This window comes from Thunnus maccoyii, chromosome 16, assembly GCF_910596095.1.
Source record: "Thunnus maccoyii chromosome 16, fThuMac1.1, whole genome shotgun sequence".
Taxonomy (NCBI): Eukaryota; Metazoa; Chordata; class Actinopteri; order Scombriformes; family Scombridae; genus Thunnus; species Thunnus maccoyii.
Window position 1 is genome coordinate 26343578 of NC_056548.1, and position 15978 is coordinate 26359555.

The 15978-nt window shown below is 40.8% G+C and overlaps 1 protein-coding gene and 21 non-coding genes across 22 annotated transcripts in view; all 22 read left to right on the plus strand.

The window, feature by feature from the left end:
- ism2a (isthmin 2a) overlaps positions 1-15978 on the plus strand; it is a 73954-nt gene that overhangs the window by 497 nt on the left and 57479 nt on the right. The gene's annotated exons all lie outside the window — the stretch shown is intronic.
- On the plus strand, positions 1392-1532 carry LOC121881650. Its single transcript, XR_006091873.1, has one exon. It is a non-coding gene; the product is annotated as a U4 spliceosomal RNA (small nuclear RNA).
- Positions 2103-2243, plus strand: LOC121881637. Its single transcript, XR_006091860.1, has one exon. It is a non-coding gene; the product is annotated as a U4 spliceosomal RNA (small nuclear RNA).
- On the plus strand, positions 2815-2955 carry LOC121881651. Its single transcript, XR_006091874.1, has one exon. It is a non-coding gene; the product is annotated as a U4 spliceosomal RNA (small nuclear RNA).
- Positions 3527-3667, plus strand: LOC121881617. Its single transcript, XR_006091842.1, has one exon. It is a non-coding gene; the product is annotated as a U4 spliceosomal RNA (small nuclear RNA).
- On the plus strand, positions 4239-4379 carry LOC121881653. Its single transcript, XR_006091875.1, has one exon. It is a non-coding gene; the product is annotated as a U4 spliceosomal RNA (small nuclear RNA).
- Positions 4952-5092, plus strand: LOC121881654. Its single transcript, XR_006091876.1, has one exon. It is a non-coding gene; the product is annotated as a U4 spliceosomal RNA (small nuclear RNA).
- On the plus strand, positions 5664-5804 carry LOC121881655. The gene has a single exon (XR_006091877.1). It is a non-coding gene; the product is annotated as a U4 spliceosomal RNA (small nuclear RNA).
- Positions 6376-6516, plus strand: LOC121881656. The gene has a single exon (XR_006091878.1). It is a non-coding gene; the product is annotated as a U4 spliceosomal RNA (small nuclear RNA).
- On the plus strand, positions 7088-7228 carry LOC121881673. Its single transcript, XR_006091895.1, has one exon. It is a non-coding gene; the product is annotated as a U4 spliceosomal RNA (small nuclear RNA).
- Positions 7800-7940, plus strand: LOC121881675. Its single transcript, XR_006091897.1, has one exon. It is a non-coding gene; the product is annotated as a U4 spliceosomal RNA (small nuclear RNA).
- LOC121881657 lies at positions 8512-8652 on the plus strand. Its single transcript, XR_006091879.1, has one exon. It is a non-coding gene; the product is annotated as a U4 spliceosomal RNA (small nuclear RNA).
- Positions 9224-9364, plus strand: LOC121881676. The gene has a single exon (XR_006091898.1). It is a non-coding gene; the product is annotated as a U4 spliceosomal RNA (small nuclear RNA).
- LOC121881677 lies at positions 9936-10076 on the plus strand. The gene has a single exon (XR_006091899.1). It is a non-coding gene; the product is annotated as a U4 spliceosomal RNA (small nuclear RNA).
- LOC121881658 lies at positions 10648-10788 on the plus strand. Its single transcript, XR_006091881.1, has one exon. It is a non-coding gene; the product is annotated as a U4 spliceosomal RNA (small nuclear RNA).
- LOC121881678 lies at positions 11360-11500 on the plus strand. The gene has a single exon (XR_006091900.1). It is a non-coding gene; the product is annotated as a U4 spliceosomal RNA (small nuclear RNA).
- Positions 12072-12212, plus strand: LOC121881659. The gene has a single exon (XR_006091882.1). It is a non-coding gene; the product is annotated as a U4 spliceosomal RNA (small nuclear RNA).
- Positions 12784-12924, plus strand: LOC121881660. The gene has a single exon (XR_006091883.1). It is a non-coding gene; the product is annotated as a U4 spliceosomal RNA (small nuclear RNA).
- On the plus strand, positions 13496-13636 carry LOC121881679. Its single transcript, XR_006091901.1, has one exon. It is a non-coding gene; the product is annotated as a U4 spliceosomal RNA (small nuclear RNA).
- On the plus strand, positions 14208-14348 carry LOC121881662. The gene has a single exon (XR_006091885.1). It is a non-coding gene; the product is annotated as a U4 spliceosomal RNA (small nuclear RNA).
- On the plus strand, positions 14920-15060 carry LOC121881607. Its single transcript, XR_006091832.1, has one exon. It is a non-coding gene; the product is annotated as a U4 spliceosomal RNA (small nuclear RNA).
- LOC121881664 lies at positions 15632-15772 on the plus strand. Its single transcript, XR_006091887.1, has one exon. It is a non-coding gene; the product is annotated as a U4 spliceosomal RNA (small nuclear RNA).

Sequence of the window (15978 nt, forward strand, 5' to 3'; positions counted from 1 at the left end):
GTGATTTGATTCTAATGAGGCATGTAAAATTAATGTCACAATGAAAAACAAATCATACAGTAATTAAAGATAAGCTTAATAATTGTCATTTCAACATGTTTTCCATTTCTTAATGACAGTAAATAGAAGCATAAACAGGATATATATATTAATATTTTTTGTATTCCCTTCAAATATTTAAAGTTTTTGAACTGTCAGTCTTTATGCAATTTTTTTTTTGCATCTGTGCCTGTTTGGTAATTTCTAGGTACCAAAGGACCTCACTTGTGGTGCAGATTAGGCGGCGCAGTGCATTTTGGTGCCAATTTTGGCACGAAACTGCATTTGCGATAAAACCTGTTCAGACCACCTCTTGTCACACACGCAAGACAAAGCAATCATGGCTTCAGTTGGCAAAGATGCACGCAGGCATCTCCAAAATCACAAAACACATTTCATTTATATTAAATTTTGCCCCTTTCAGTTTGCTATGTTTTTTCATCTACTGCAGATTGACACGAGAATCAAAACACAATTTTCAAGGAAAATTCTTACCAATTATATCATCCACATGAGTGTAATCTGGTGACGCGGAGTTCAGAAACATGTTTTAATGGCTGAATGAGTTTCCCATTAGAACTTCCCAATGTTTAACAGCTGTAGTCATCACACAGCAGCAGGATTGATAAGTGTGTTTTTTGTTGTTTCGTGTTGCTTGCATGGCTATACGTGCCAAAATGGTGTTTGTTGTTGCTGTATTATTGCACTGATGTTTTGCTGTTTCTTGTTGCATTGCATGGCTTCTGTTCTGAATCTGAACTGTATTGGTGGAGGTGGGGCAGTATGTGCTTGTGTATGCTATTGAGCTAAACTGTAGGCTAATGTGATGATATTGTTGCTGCTGGCCCAGGAGGTTATTGTTGCACTCATGTGGTGTGAATCCTGTATGATAGAAAATATCAACAGGTGTTGATAGTGTCTTTCAGTTTTTGATTGTGGGCTGTAGCCTGTCAGTGTAAATCCTTTATGAGCTACATGTGTTCCAACAGATATTAGGCTTTGCTGAAAACCTATAATTCAAAACTTGGATTGTGCGTGTGGGGGGCCTCCAAGATTTTGTGCCCAGGGAACTCTGCATTCTTAACCTTCATTTATACTCCCGGACCCAAATGTGGAAATTATGAGTATGTGGTCTGAAAAAGTAGGTTGTCCTACGTTTGTGAAATTTCTCTGTGCGACCGGGATCATAAGGTTATGGAAAAGGCGGAGTTTGTAATCAACAAGCCAATCACGTGCAACATGAACATGTCATCGATCTGACAGTACTGTACATCCGGTAAGGTTTGAGAATTGCACCACGAGCGTTGTGAGCGTTGGAGCAAGTCCACTTTTAAGTCATAGGTGTTATGGATATCCTTTCGCAGAGGCAATTTCATAGTCTATGAAGTTCTACTGAGACGTGATTATTGCTGGTTGAAAACTTAACCCAATACCCCGCCTGGATGACTTGAAATATAGTCAGCTGTGGCAATTTTTGTTAGTCTCTAAGGAGACTTTTAATTTCTGTGAATGTTAACGTTTCCCTGAGTCTCTTAGTAGTACTTGTTTTCTCTGCCATGAATACATTTAGTTTTTTTCAGATCTTTTTGAACTGGTTTTCTCCAATGAACCAAACTTTCAATCTCTCGGAATCCTGGTTTAAAGAAACCCAGCTGTGCTAATCCTGGGTAGGCCTATCTAATTTCAAAACGAGAACCGTAGGACTCGTAAATGTATCTGTAGTTTGTGAGTGAAAATCCTTTGCGAATCAGGGAAATAACGACATTTGTGACCTGCAAACGGCTCTCTTTGAAACTGGCCCCTGCTTTAATAGAACCCGAACGTGGAAATTATGGGTATGTGGTCTGAAAAAGTAGGTTGTCCTACGTTTGTGAAATTTCTCTGTGCGACCGGGATCATAAGGTTATGGAAAAGGCGGAGTTTGTAATCAACAAGCCAATCACGTGCAACATGAACATGTCATTGATCTGACAGTACTGTACATCCGGTAAGGTTTGAGAATTGCACCACGAGCGTTGTGAGCGTTGGAGCAGGTCCACTTTTAAGTCATAGGTGTTATGGATATCCTTGCGCAGAGGCAATTTCATAGTCTATGAAGTTCTACTGAGACGTGATTATTGCTGGTTGAAAACTTAACCCAATACCCCGCCTGGATGACTTGAAATATAGTCAGCTGTGGCAATTTTTGTTAGTCTCTAAGGAGACTTTTAATTTCTGTGAATGTTAACGTTTCCCTGAGTCTGTTAGTAGTACTTGTTTTCTCTGCCATGAATACATTTAGTTTTTTTTCAGATCTTTTTGAACTGGTTTTCTCCAATGAACCAAACTTTCAATCTCTCGGAATCCTGGTTTAAAGAAACCCAGCCGTGCTAATCCTGGGTAGGCCTATCTAATTTCAAAACGAGAACCGTAGGACTCGTAAATGTATCTGTAGTTTGTGAGTGAAAATCCTTTGCGAATCAGGGAAATAACGACATTTGTGACCTGCAAACGGCTCTCTTTGAAACTGGCCCCTGCTTTAATAGAACCCGAACGTGGAAATTATGGGTATGTGGTCTGAAAAAGTAGGTTGTCCTACGTTTGTGAAATTTCTCTGTGCGACCGGGATCATAAGGTTATGGAAAAGGCGGAGTTTGTAATCAACAAGCCAATCACGTGCAACATGAACATGTCATGGATCTGACAGTACTGTACATCCGGTAAGGTTTGAGAATTGCACCACGAGCGTTGTGAGCGTTGGAGCAGGTCCACTTTTAAGTCATAGGTGTTATGGATATCCTTTCGCAGAGGCAATTTCATAGTCTATGAAGTTCTACTGAGACGTGATTATTGCTGGTTGAAAACTTAACCCAATACCCCGCCTGGATGACTTGAAATATAGTCAGCTGTGGCAATTTTTGTTAGTCTCTAAGGAGACTTTTAATTTCTGTGAATGTTAACGTTTCCCTGAGTCTGTTAGTAGTACTTGTTTTCTCTGCCATGAATACATTTAGTTTTTTTTCAGATCTTTTTGAACTGGTTTTCTCCAATGAACCAAACTTTCAATCTCTCGGAATCCTGGTTTAAAGAAACCCAGCCGTGCTAATCCTGGGTAGGCCTATCTAATTTCAAAACGAGAACCGTAGGACTCGTAAATGTATCTGTAGTTTGTGAGTGAAAATCCTTTGCGAATCAGGGAAATAACGACATTTGTGACCTGCAAACGGCTCTCTTTGAAACTGGCCCCTGCTTTAATAGAACCCGAACGTGGAAATTATGGGTATGTGGTCTGAAAAAGTAGGTTGTCCTACGTTTGTGAAATTTCTCTGTGCGACCGGGATCATAAGGTTATGGAAAAGGCGGAGTTTGTAATCAACAAGCCAATCACGTGCAACATGAACATGTCATGGATCTGACAGTACTGTACATCCGGTAAGGTTTGAGAATTGCACCACGAGCGTTGTGAGCGTTGGAGCAGGTCCACTTTTAAGTCATAGGTGTTATGGATATCCTTTCGCAGAGGCAATTTCATAGTCTATGAAGTTCTACTGAGACGTGATTATTGCTGGTTGAAAACTTAACCCAATACCCCACCTGGATGACTTGAAATATAGTCAGCTGTGGCAATTTTTGTTAGTCTCTAAGGAGACTTTTAATTTCTGTGAATGTTAACGTTTCCCTGAGTCTGTTAGTAGTACTTGTTTTCTCTGCCATGAATACATTTAGTTTTTTTTCAGATCTTTTTGAACTGGTTTTCTCCAATGAACCAAACTTTCAATCTCTCGGAATCCTGGTTTAAAGAAACCCAGCCGTGCTAATCCTGGGTAGGCCTATCTAATTTCAAAACGAGAACCGTAGGACTCGTAAATGTATCTGTAGTTTGTGAGTGAAAATCCTTTGCGAATCAGGGAAATAATGACATTTGTGACCTGCAAACGGCTCTCTCTGAAACTGGCCCCTGCTTTAATAGAACCTGAACGTGGAAATTATGGGTATGTGGTCTGAAAAAATAGGTTGTCCTACGTTTGTGAAATTTCTCTGTGCGACCGGGATCATAAGGTTATGGAAAAGGCGAAGTTTGTAATCAACAAGCCAATCACGTGCAACATGAACATGTCATGGATCTGACAGTACTGTACATCCGGTAAGGTTTGAGAATTGCACCATGAGCGTTGTGAGCGTTGGAGCAGGTCCACTTTTAACTCATAGGTGTTATGGATATCCTTTCGCAGAGGCAATTTCATAGTCTATGAAGTTCTACTGAGACGTGATTATTGCTGGTTGAAAACTTAACCCAATACCCCGCCTGGATGACTTGAAATATAGTCAGCTGTGGCAATTTTTGTTAGTCTCTAAGGAGACTTTTAATTTCTGTGAATGTTAACGTTTCCCTGAGTCTGTTAGTAGTACTTGTTTTCTCTGCCATGAATACATTTAGTTTTTTTTTCAGATCTTTTTGAACTGGTTTTCTCCAATGAACCAAACTTTCAATCTCTCGGAATCCTGGTTTAAAGAAACCCAGCCGTGCTAATCCTGGGTAGGCCTATCTAATTTCAAAACGAGAACCTTAGGACTCGTAAATGTATCTGTAGTTTGTGAGTGAAAATCCTTTGCGAATCAGGGAAATAACGACATTTGTGACCTGCAAACGGCTCTTTTTGAAACTGGCCCCTGCTTTAATAGAACCCGAACGTGGAAATTATGGGTGTGTGGTCTGAAAAAGTAGGTTGTCCTACGTTTGTGAAATTTCTCTGTGCGACCGGGATCATAAGGTTATGGAAAAGGCGGAGTTTGTAATCAACAAGCCAATCACGTGCAACATGAACATGTCATGGATCTGACAGTACTGTACATCCGGTAAGGTTTGAGAATTGCACCACGAGCGTTGTGAGCGTTGGAGCAGGTCCACTTTTAAGTCATAGGTGTTATGGATATCCTTTCGCAGAGGCAATTTCATAGTCTATGAAGTTCTACTGAGACGTGATTATTGCTGGTTGAAAACTTAACCCAATACCCCGCCTGGATGACTTGAAATATAGTCAGCTGTGGCAATTTTTGTTAGTCTCTAAGGAGACTTTTAATTTCTGTGAATGTTAACGTTTCCCTGAGTCTGTTAGTAGTACTTGTTTTCTCTGCCATGAATACATTTAGTTTTTTTTCAGATCTTTTTGAACTGGTTTTCTCCAATGAACCAAACTTTCAATCTCTCGGAATCCTGGTTTAAAGAAACCCAGCCGTGCTAATCCTGGGTAGGCCTATCTAATTTCAAAACGAGAACCGTAGGACTCGTAAATGTATCTGTAGTTTGTGAGTGAAAATCCTTTGCGAATCAGGGAAATAACGACATTTGTGACCTGCAAACGGCTCTCTTTGAAACTGGCCCCTGCTTTAATAGAACCCGAACGTGGAAATTATGGGTATGTGGTCTGAAAAAGTAGGTTGTCCTACGTTTGTGAAATTTCTCTGTGCGACCGGGATCATAAGGTTATGGAAAAGGCGGAGTTTGTAATCAACAAGCCAATCACGTGCAACATGAACATGTCATCGATCTGACAGTACTGTACATCCGGTAAGGTTTGAGAATTGCACCACGAGCGTTGTGAGCGTTGGAGCAGGTCCACTTTTAAGTCATAGGTGTTATGGATATCCTTTCGCAGAGGCAATTTCATAGTCTATGAAGTTCTACTGAGACGTGATTATTGCTGGTTGAAAACTTAACCCAATACCCCGCCTGGATGACTTGAAATATAGTCAGCTGTGGCAATTTTTGTTAGTCTCTAAGGAGACTTTTAATTTCTGTGAATGTTAACGTTTCCCTGAGTCTGTTAGTAGTACTTGTTTTCTCTGCCATGAATACATTTAGTTTTTTTTCAGATCTTTTTGAACTGGTTTTCTCCAATGAACCAAACTTTCAATCTCTCGGAATCCTGGTTTAAAGAAACCCAGCCGTGCTAATCCTGGGTAGGCCTATCTAATTTCAAAACGAGAACCGTAGGACTCGTAAATGTATCTGTAGTTTGTGAGTGAAAATCCTTTGCGAATCAGGGAAATAACGACATTTGTGACCTGCAAACGGCTCTCTTTGAAACTGGCCCCTGCTTTAATAGAACCCGAACGTGGAAATTATGGGTATGTGGTCTGAAAAAGTAGGTTGTCCTACGTTTGTGAAATTTCTCTGTGCGACCGGGATCATAAGGTTATGGAAAAGGCGGAGTTTGTAATCAACAAGCCAATCACGTGCAACATGAACATGTCATCGATCTGACAGTACTGTACATCCGGTAAGGTTTGAGCATTGCACCACGAGCGTTGTGAGCGTTGGAGCAGGTCCACTTTTAAGTCATAGGTGTTACGGATATCCTTTCGCAGAGGCAATTTCATAGTCTATGAAGTTCTACTGAGACGTGATTATTGCTGGTTGAAAACTTAACCCAATACCCCGCCTGGATGACTTGAAATATAGTCAGCTGTGGCAATTTTTGTTAGTCTCTAAGGAGACTTTTAATTTCTGTGAATGTTAACGTTTCCCTGAGTCTGTTAGTAGTACTTGTTTTCTCTGCCATGAATACATTTAGTTTTTTTTCAGATCTTTTTGAACTGGTTTTCTCCAATGAACCAAACTTTCAATCTCTCGGAATCCTGGTTTAAAGAAACCCAGCCGTGCTAATCCTGGGTAGGCCTATCTAATTTCAAAACGAGAACCGTAGGACTCGTAAATGTATCTGTAGTTTGTGAGTGAAAATCCTTTGCGAATCAGGGAAATAACGACATTTGTGACCTGCAAACGGCTCTCTTTGAAACTGGCCCCTGCTTTAATAGAACCCGAACGTGGAAATTATGGGTATGTGGTCTGAAAAAGTAGGTTGTCCTACGTTTGTGAAATTTCTCTGTGCGACCGGGATCATAAGGTTATGGAAAAGGCGGAGTTTGTAATCAACAAGCCAATCACGTGCAACATGAACATGTCATGGATCTGACAGTACTGTACATCCGCTAAGGTTTGAGAATTGCACCACGAGCGTTGTGAGCGTTGGAGCAGGTCCACTTTTAAGTCATAGGTGTTATGGATATCCTTTCGCAGAGGCAATTTCATAGTCTATGAAGTTCTACTGAGACGTGATTATTGCTGGTTGAAAACTTAACCCAATACCCCGCCTGGATGACTTGAAATATAGTCAGCTGTGGCAATTTTTGTTAGTCTCTAAGGAGACTTTTAATTTCTGTGAATGTTAACCTTTCCCTGAGTCTGTTAGTAGTACTTGTTTTCTCTGCCATGAATACATTTAGTTTTTTTTCAGATCTTTTTGAACTGGTTTTCTCCAATGAACCAAACTTTCAATCTCTCGGAATCCTGGTTTAAAGAAACCCAGCCGTGCTAATCCTGGGTAGGCCTATCTAATTTCAAAACGAGAACCGTAGGACTCGTAAATGTATCTGTAGTTTGTGAGTGAAAATCCTTTGCGAATCAGGGAAATAACGACATTTGTGACCTGCAAACGGCTCTCTTTGAAACTGGCCCCTGCTTTAATAGAACCCGAACGTGGAAATTATGGGTATGTGGTCTGAAAAAGTAGGTTGTCCTACGTTTGTGAAATTTCTCTGTGCGACCGGGATCATAAGGTTATGGAAAAGGCGGAGTTTGTAATCAACAAGCCAATCACGTGCAACATGAACATGTCATCGATCTGACAGTACTGTACATCCGGTAAGGTTTGAGAATTGCACCACGAGCGTTGTGAGCGTTGGAGCAGGTCCACTTTTAAGTCATAGGTGTTATGGATATCCTTTCGCAGAGGCAATTTCATAGTCTATGAAGTTCTACTGAGACGTGATTATTGCTGGTTGAAAACTTAACCCAATACCCCGCCTGGATGACTTGAAATATAGTCAGCTGTGGCAATTTTTGTTAGTCTCTAAGGAGACTTTTAATTTCTGTGAATGTTAACCTTTCCCTGAGTCTGTTAGTAGTACTTGTTTTCTCTGCCATGAATACATTTAGTTTTTTTTCAGATCTTTTTGAACTGGTTTTCTCCAATGAACCAAACTTTCAATCTCTCGGAATCCTGGTTTAAAGAAACCCATCCGTGCTAATCCTGGGTAGGCCTATCTAATTTCAAAACGAGAACCGTAGGACTCGTAATTGTATCTGTAGTTTGTGAGTGAAAATCCTTTGCGAATCAGGGAAATAACGACATTTGTGACCTGCAAACGGCTCTTTTTGAAACTGGCCCCTGCTTTAATAGAACCCGAACGTGGAAATTATGGGTGTGTGGTCTGAAAAAGTAGGTTGTCCTACGTTTGTGAAATTTCTCTGTGCGACCGGGATCATAAGGTTATGGAAAAGGCGGAGTTTGTAATCAACAAGCCAATCACGTGCAACATGAACATGTCATGGATCTGACAGTACTGTACATCCGGTAAGGTTTGAGAATTGCACCACGAGCGTTGTGAGCGTTGGAGCAGGTCCACTTTTAAGTCATAGGTGTTATGGATATCCTTTCGCAGAGGCAATTTCATAGTCTATGAAGTTCTACTGAGACGTGATTATTGCTGGTTGAAAACTTAACCCAATACCCCGCCTGGATGACTTGAAATATAGTCAGCTGTGGCAATTTTTGTTAGTCTCTAAGGAGACTTTTAATTTCTGTGAATGTTAACGTTTCCCTGAGTCTGTTAGTAGTACTTGTTTTCTCTGCCATGAATACATTTAGTTTTTTTTCAGATCTTTTTGAACTGGTTTTCTCCAATGAACCAAACTTTCAATCTCTCGGAATCCTGGTTTAAAGAAACCCAGCCGTGCTAATCCTGGGTAGGCCTATCTAATTTCAAAACGAGAACCGTAGGACTCGTAAATGTATCTGTAGTTTGTGAGTGAAAATCCTTTGCGAATCAGGGAAATAACGACATTTGTGACCTGCAAACGGCTCTCTTTGAAACTGGCCCCTGCTTTAATAGAACCCGAACGTGGAAATTATGGGTATGTGGTCTGAAAAAGTAGGTTGTCCTACGTTTGTGAAATTTCTCTGTGCGACCGGGATCATAAGGTTATGGAAAAGGCGGAGTTTGTAATCAACAAGCCAATCACGTGCAACATGAACATGTCATGGATCTGACAGTACTGTACATCCGCTAAGGTTTGAGAATTGCACCACGAGCGTTGTGAGCGTTGGAGCAGGTCCACTTTTAAGTCATAGGTGTTATGGATATCCTTTCGCAGAGGCAATTTCATAGTCTATGAAGTTCTACTGAGACGTGATTATTGCTGGTTGAAAACTTAACCCAATACCCCGCCTGGATGACTTGAAATATAGTCAGCTGTGGCAATTTTTGTTAGTCTCTAAGGAGACTTTTAATTTCTGTGAATGTTAACCTTTCCCTGAGTCTGTTAGTAGTACTTGTTTTCTCTGCCATGAATACATTTAGTTTTTTTTCAGATCTTTTTGAACTGGTTTTCTCCAATGAACCAAACTTTCAATCTCTCGGAATCCTGGTTTAAAGAAACCCAGCCGTGCTAATCCTGGGTAGGCCTATTTAATTTCAAAACGAGAACCGTAGGACTCGTAAATGTATCTGTAGTTTGTGAGTGAAAATCCTTTGCGAATCAGGGAAATAACGACATTTGTGACCTGCAAACGGCTCTCTTTGAAACTGGCCCCTGCTTTAATAGAACCCGAACGTGGAAATTATGGGTATGTGGTCTGAAAAAGTAGGTTGTCCTACGTTTGTGAAATTTCTCTGTGCGACCGGGATCATAAGGTTATGGAAAAGGCGGAGTTTGTAATCAACAAGCCAATCACGTGCAACATGAACATGTCATCGATCTGACAGTACTGTACATCCGGTAAGGTTTGAGAATTGCACCACGAGCGTTGTGAGCGTTGGAGCAGGTCCACTTTTAAGTCATAGGTGTTATGGATATCCTTTCGCAGAGGCAATTTCATAGTCTATGAAGTTCTACTGAGACGTGATTATTGCTGGTTGAAAACTTAACCCAATACCCCGCCTGGATGACTTGAAATATAGTCAGCTGTGGCAATTTTTGTTAGTCTCTAAGGAGACTTTTAATTTCTGTGAATGTTAACCTTTCCCTGAGTCTGTTAGTAGTACTTGTTTTCTCTGCCATGAATACATTTAGTTTTTTTTCAGATCTTTTTGAACTGGTTTTCTCCAATGAACCAAACTTTCAATCTCTCGGAATCCTGGTTTAAAGAAACCCATCCGTGCTAATCCTGGGTAGGCCTATCTAATTTCAAAACGAGAACCGTAGGACTCGTAATTGTATCTGTAGTTTGTGAGTGAAAATCCTTTGCGAATCAGGGAAATAACGACATTTGTGACCTGCAAACGGCTCTTTTTGAAACTGGCCCCTGCTTTAATAGAACCCGAACGTGGAAATTATGGGTGTGTGGTCTGAAAAAGTAGGTTGTCCTACGTTTGTGAAATTTCTCTGTGCGACCGGGATCATAAGGTTATGGAAAAGGCGGAGTTTGTAATCAACAAGCCAATCACGTGCAACATGAACATGTCATGGATCTGACAGTACTGTACATCCGGTAAGGTTTGAGAATTGCACCACGAGCGTTGTGAGCGTTGGAGCAGGTCCACTTTTAAGTCATAGGTGTTATGGATATCCTTTCGCAGAGGCAATTTCATAGTCTATGAAGTTCTACTGAGACGTGATTATTGCTGGTTGAAAACTTAACCCAATACCCCGCCTGGATGACTTGAAATATAGTCAGCTGTGGCAATTTTTGTTAGTCTCTAAGGAGACTTTTAATTTCTGTGAATGTTAACGTTTCCCTGAGTCTGTTAGTAGTACTTGTTTTCTCTGCCATGAATACATTTAGTTTTTTTTCAGATCTTTTTGAACTGGTTTTCTCCAATGAACCAAACTTTCAATCTCTCGGAATCCTGGTTTAAAGAAACCCAGCCGTGCTAATCCTGGGTAGGCCTATCTAATTTCAAAACGAGAACCGTAGGACTCGTAAATGTATCTGTAGTTTGTGAGTGAAAATCCTTTGCGAATCAGGGAAATAACGACATTTGTGACCTGCAAACGGCTCTCTTTGAAACTGGCCCCTGCTTTAATAGAACCCGAACGTGGAAATTATGGGTATGTGGTCTGAAAAAGTAGGTTGTCCTACGTTTGTGAAATTTCTCTGTGCGACCGGGATCATAAGGTTATGGAAAAGGCGGAGTTTGTAATCAACAAGCCAATCACGTGCAACATGAACATGTCATCGATCTGACAGTACTGTACATCCGGTAAGGTTTGAGAATTGCACCACGAGCGTTGTGAGCGTTGGAGCAGGTCCACTTTTAAGTCATAGGTGTTATGGATATCCTTTCGCAGAGGCAATTTCATAGTCTATGAAGTTCTACTGAGACGTGATTATTGCTGGTTGAAAACTTAACCCAATACCCCGCCTGGATGACTTGAAATATAGTCAGCTGTGGCAATTTTTGTTAGTCTCTAAGGAGACTTTTAATTTCTGTGAATGTTAACCTTTCCCTGAGTCTGTTAGTAGTACTTGTTTTCTCTGCCATGAATACATTTAGTTTTTTTTCAGATCTTTTTGAACTGGTTTTCTCCAATGAACCAAACTTTCAATCTCTCGGAATCCTGGTTTAAAGAAACCCAGCCGTGCTAATCCTGGGTAGGCCTATCTAATTTCAAAACGAGAACCGTAGGACTCGTAAATGTATCTGTAGTTTGTGAGTGAAAATCCTTTGCGAATCAGGGAAATAACGACATTTGTGACCTGCAAACGGCTCTTTTTGAAACTGGCCCCTGCTTTAATAGAACCCGAACGTGGAAATTATGGGTGTGTGGTCTGAAAAAGTAGGTTGTCCTACGTTTGTGAAATTTCTCTGTGCGACCGGGATCATAAGGTTATGGAAAAGGCGGAGTTTGTAATCAACAAGCCAATCACGTGCAACATGAACATGTCATCGATCTGACAGTACTGTACATCCGGTAAGGTTTGAGAATTGCACCACGAGCGTTGTGAGCGTTGGAGCAGGTCCACTTTTAAGTCATAGGTGTTATGGATATCCTTTCGCAGAGGCAATTTCATAGTCTATGAAGTTCTACTGAGACGTGATTATTGCTGGTTGAAAACTTAACCCAATACCCCGCCTGGATGACTTGAAATATAGTCAGCTGTGGCAATTTTTGTTAGTCTCTAAGGAGACTTTTAATTTCTGTGAATGTTAACGTTTCCCTGAGTCTGTTAGTAGTACTTGTTTTCTCTGCCATGAATACATTTAGTTTTTTTTCAGATCTTTTTGAACTGGTTTTCTCCAATGAACCAAACTTTCAATCTCTCGGAATCCTGGTTTAAAGAAACCCAGCCGTGCTAATCCTGGGTAGGCCTATCTAATTTCAAAACGAGAACCGTAGGACTCGTAAATGTATCTGTAGTTTGTGAGTGAAAATCCTTTGCGAATCAGGGAAATAACGACATTTGTGACCTGCAAACGGCTCTCTTTGAAACTGGCCCCTGCTTTAATAGAACCCGAACGTGGAAATTATGGGTATGTGGTCTGAAAAAGTAGGTTGTCCTACGTTTGTGAAATTTCTCTGTGCGACCGGGATCATAAGGTTATGGAAAAGGCGGAGTTTGTAATCAACAAGCCAATCACGTGCAACATGAACATGTCATCGATCTGACAGTACTGTACATCCGGTAAGGTTTGAGCATTGCACCACGAGCGTTGTGAGCGTTGGAGCAGGTCCACTTTTAAGTCATAGGTGTTACGGATATCCTTTCGCAGAGGCAATTTCATAGTCTATGAAGTTCTACTGAGACGTGATTATTGCTGGTTGAAAACTTAACCCAATACCCCGCCTGGATGACTTGAAATATAGTCAGCTGTGGCAATTTTTGTTAGTCTCTAAGGAGACTTTTAATTTCTGTGAATGTTAACGTTTCCCTGAGTCTGTTAGTAGTACTTGTTTTCTCTGCCATGAATACATTTAGTTTTTTTTCAGATCTTTTTGAACTGGTTTTCTCCAATGAACCAAACTTTCAATCTCTCGGAATCCTGGTTTAAAGAAACCCAGCCGTGCTAATCCTGGGTAGGCCTATCTAATTTCAAAACGAGAACCGTAGGACTCGTAAATGTATCTGTAGTTTGTGAGTGAAAATCCTTTGCGAATCAGGGAAATAACGACATTTGTGACCTGCAAACGGCTCTCTTTGAAACTGGCCCCTGCTTTAATAGAACCCGAACGTGGAAATTATGGGTATGTGGTCTGAAAAAGTAGGTTGTCCTACGTTTGTGAAATTTCTCTGTGCGACCGGGATCATAAGGTTATGGAAAAGGCGGAGTTTGTAATCAACAAGCCAATCACGTGCAACATGAACATGTCATGGATCTGACAGTACTGTACATCCGCTAAGGTTTGAGAATTGCACCACGAGCGTTGTGAGCGTTGGAGCAGGTCCACTTTTAAGTCATAGGTGTTATGGATATCCTTTCGCAGAGGCAATTTCATAGTCTATGAAGTTCTACTGAGACGTGATTATTGCTGGTTGAAAACTTAACCCAATACCCCGCCTGGATGACTTGAAATATAGTCAGCTGTGGCAATTTTTGTTAGTCTCTAAGGAGACTTTTAATTTCTGTGAATGTTAACCTTTCCCTGAGTCTGTTAGTAGTACTTGTTTTCTCTGCCATGAATACATTTAGTTTTTTTTCAGATCTTTTTGAACTGGTTTTCTCCAATGAACCAAACTTTCAATCTCTCGGAATCCTGGTTTAAAGAAACCCAGCCGTGCTAATCCTGGGTAGGCCTATCTAATTTCAAAACGAGAACCGTAGGACTCGTAAATGTATCTGTAGTTTGTGAGTGAAAATCCTTTGCGAATCAGGGAAATAACGACATTTGTGACCTGCAAACGGCTCTCTTTGAAACTGGCCCCTGCTTTAATAGAACCCGAACGTGGAAATTATGGGTATGTGGTCTGAAAAAGTAGGTTGTCCTACGTTTGTGAAATTTCTCTGTGCAACCGGGATCATAAGGTTATGGAAAAGGCGGAGTTTGTAATCAACAAGCCAATCACGTGCAACATGAACATGTCATCGATCTGACAGTACTGTACATCCGGTAAGGTTTGAGAATTGCACCACGAGCGTTGTGAGCGTTGGAGCAGGTCCACTTTTAAGTCATAGGTGTTATGGATATCCTTTCGCAGAGGCAATTTCATAGTCTATGAAGTTCTACTGAGACGTGATTATTGCTGGTTGAAAACTTAACCCAATACCCCGCCTGGATGACTTGAAATATAGTCAGCTGTGGCAATTTTTGTTAGTCTCTAAGGAGACTTTTAATTTCTGTGAATGTTAACGTTTCCCTGAGTCTGTTAGTAGTACTTGTTTTCTCTGCCATGAATACATTTAGTTTTTTTTCAGATCTTTTTGAACTGGTTTTCTCCAATGAACCAAACTTTCAATCTCTCGGAATCCTGGTTTAAAGAAACCCAGCCGTGCTAATCCTGGGTAGGCCTATCTAATTTCAAAACGAGAACCGTAGGACTCGTAAATGTATCTGTAGTTTGTGAGTGAAAATCCTTTGCGAATCAGGGAAATAACGACATTTGTGACCTGCAAACGGCTCTCTTTGAAACTGGCCCCTGCTTTAATAGAACCCGAACGTGGAAATTATGGGTATGTGGTCTGAAAAAGTAGGTTGTCCTACGTTTGTGAAATTTCTCTGTGCGACCGGGATCATAAGGTTATGGAAAAGGCGGAGTTTGTAATCAACAAGCCAATCACGTGCAACATGAACATGTCATGGATCTGACAGTACTGTACATCCGGTAAGGTTTGAGAATTGCACCACGAGCGTTGTGAGCGTTGGAGCAGGTCCACTTTTAAGTCATAGGTGTTATGGATATCCTTTCGCAGAGGCAATTTCATAGTCTATGAAGTTCTACTGAGACGTGATTATTGCTGGTTGAAAACTTAACCCAATACCCCGCCTGGATGACTTGAAATATAGTCAGCTGTGGCAATTTTTGTTAGTCTCTAAGGAGACTTTTAATTTCTGTGAATGTTAACCTTTCCCTGAGTCTGTTAGTAGTACTTGTTTTCTCTGCCATGAATACATTTAGTTTTTTTTCAGATCTTTTTGAACTGGTTTTCTCCAATGAACCAAACTTTCAATCTCTCGGAATCCTGGTTTAAAGAAACCCAGCCGTGCTAATCCTGGGTAGGCCTATCTAATTTCAAAACGAGAACCGTAGGACTCGTAAATGTATCTGTAGTTTGTGAGTGAAAATCCTTTGCGAATCAGGGAAATAACGACATTTGTGACCTGCAAACGGCTCTCTTTGAAACTGGCCCCTGCTTTAATAGAACCCGAACGTGGAAATTATGGGTATGTGGTCTGAAAAAGTAGGTTGTCCTACGTTTGTGAAATTTCTCTGTGCGACCGGGATCATAAGGTTATGGAAAAGGCGGAGTTTGTAATCAACAAGCCAATCACGTGCAACATGAACATGTCATCGATCTGACAGTACTGTACATCCGGTAAGGTTTGAGAATTGCACCACGAGCGTTGTGAGCGTTGGAGCAGGTCCACTTTTAAGTCATAGGTGTTATGGATATCCTTTCGCAGAGGCAATTTCATAGTCTATGAAGTTCTACTGAGACGTGATTATTGCTGGTTGAAAACTTAACCCAATACCCCGCCTGGATGACTTGAAATATAGTCAGCTGTGGCAATTTTTGTTAGTCTCTAAGGAGACTTTTAATTTCTGTGAATGTTAACGTTTCCCTGAGTCTGTTAGTAGTACTTGTTTTCTCTGCCATGAATACATTTAGTTTTTTTTCAGATCTTTTTGAACTGGTTTTCTCCAATGAACCAAACTTTCAATCTCTCGGAATCCTGGTTTAAAGAAACCCAGCCGTGCTAATCCTGGGTAGGCCTATCTAATTTCAAAACGAGAACCG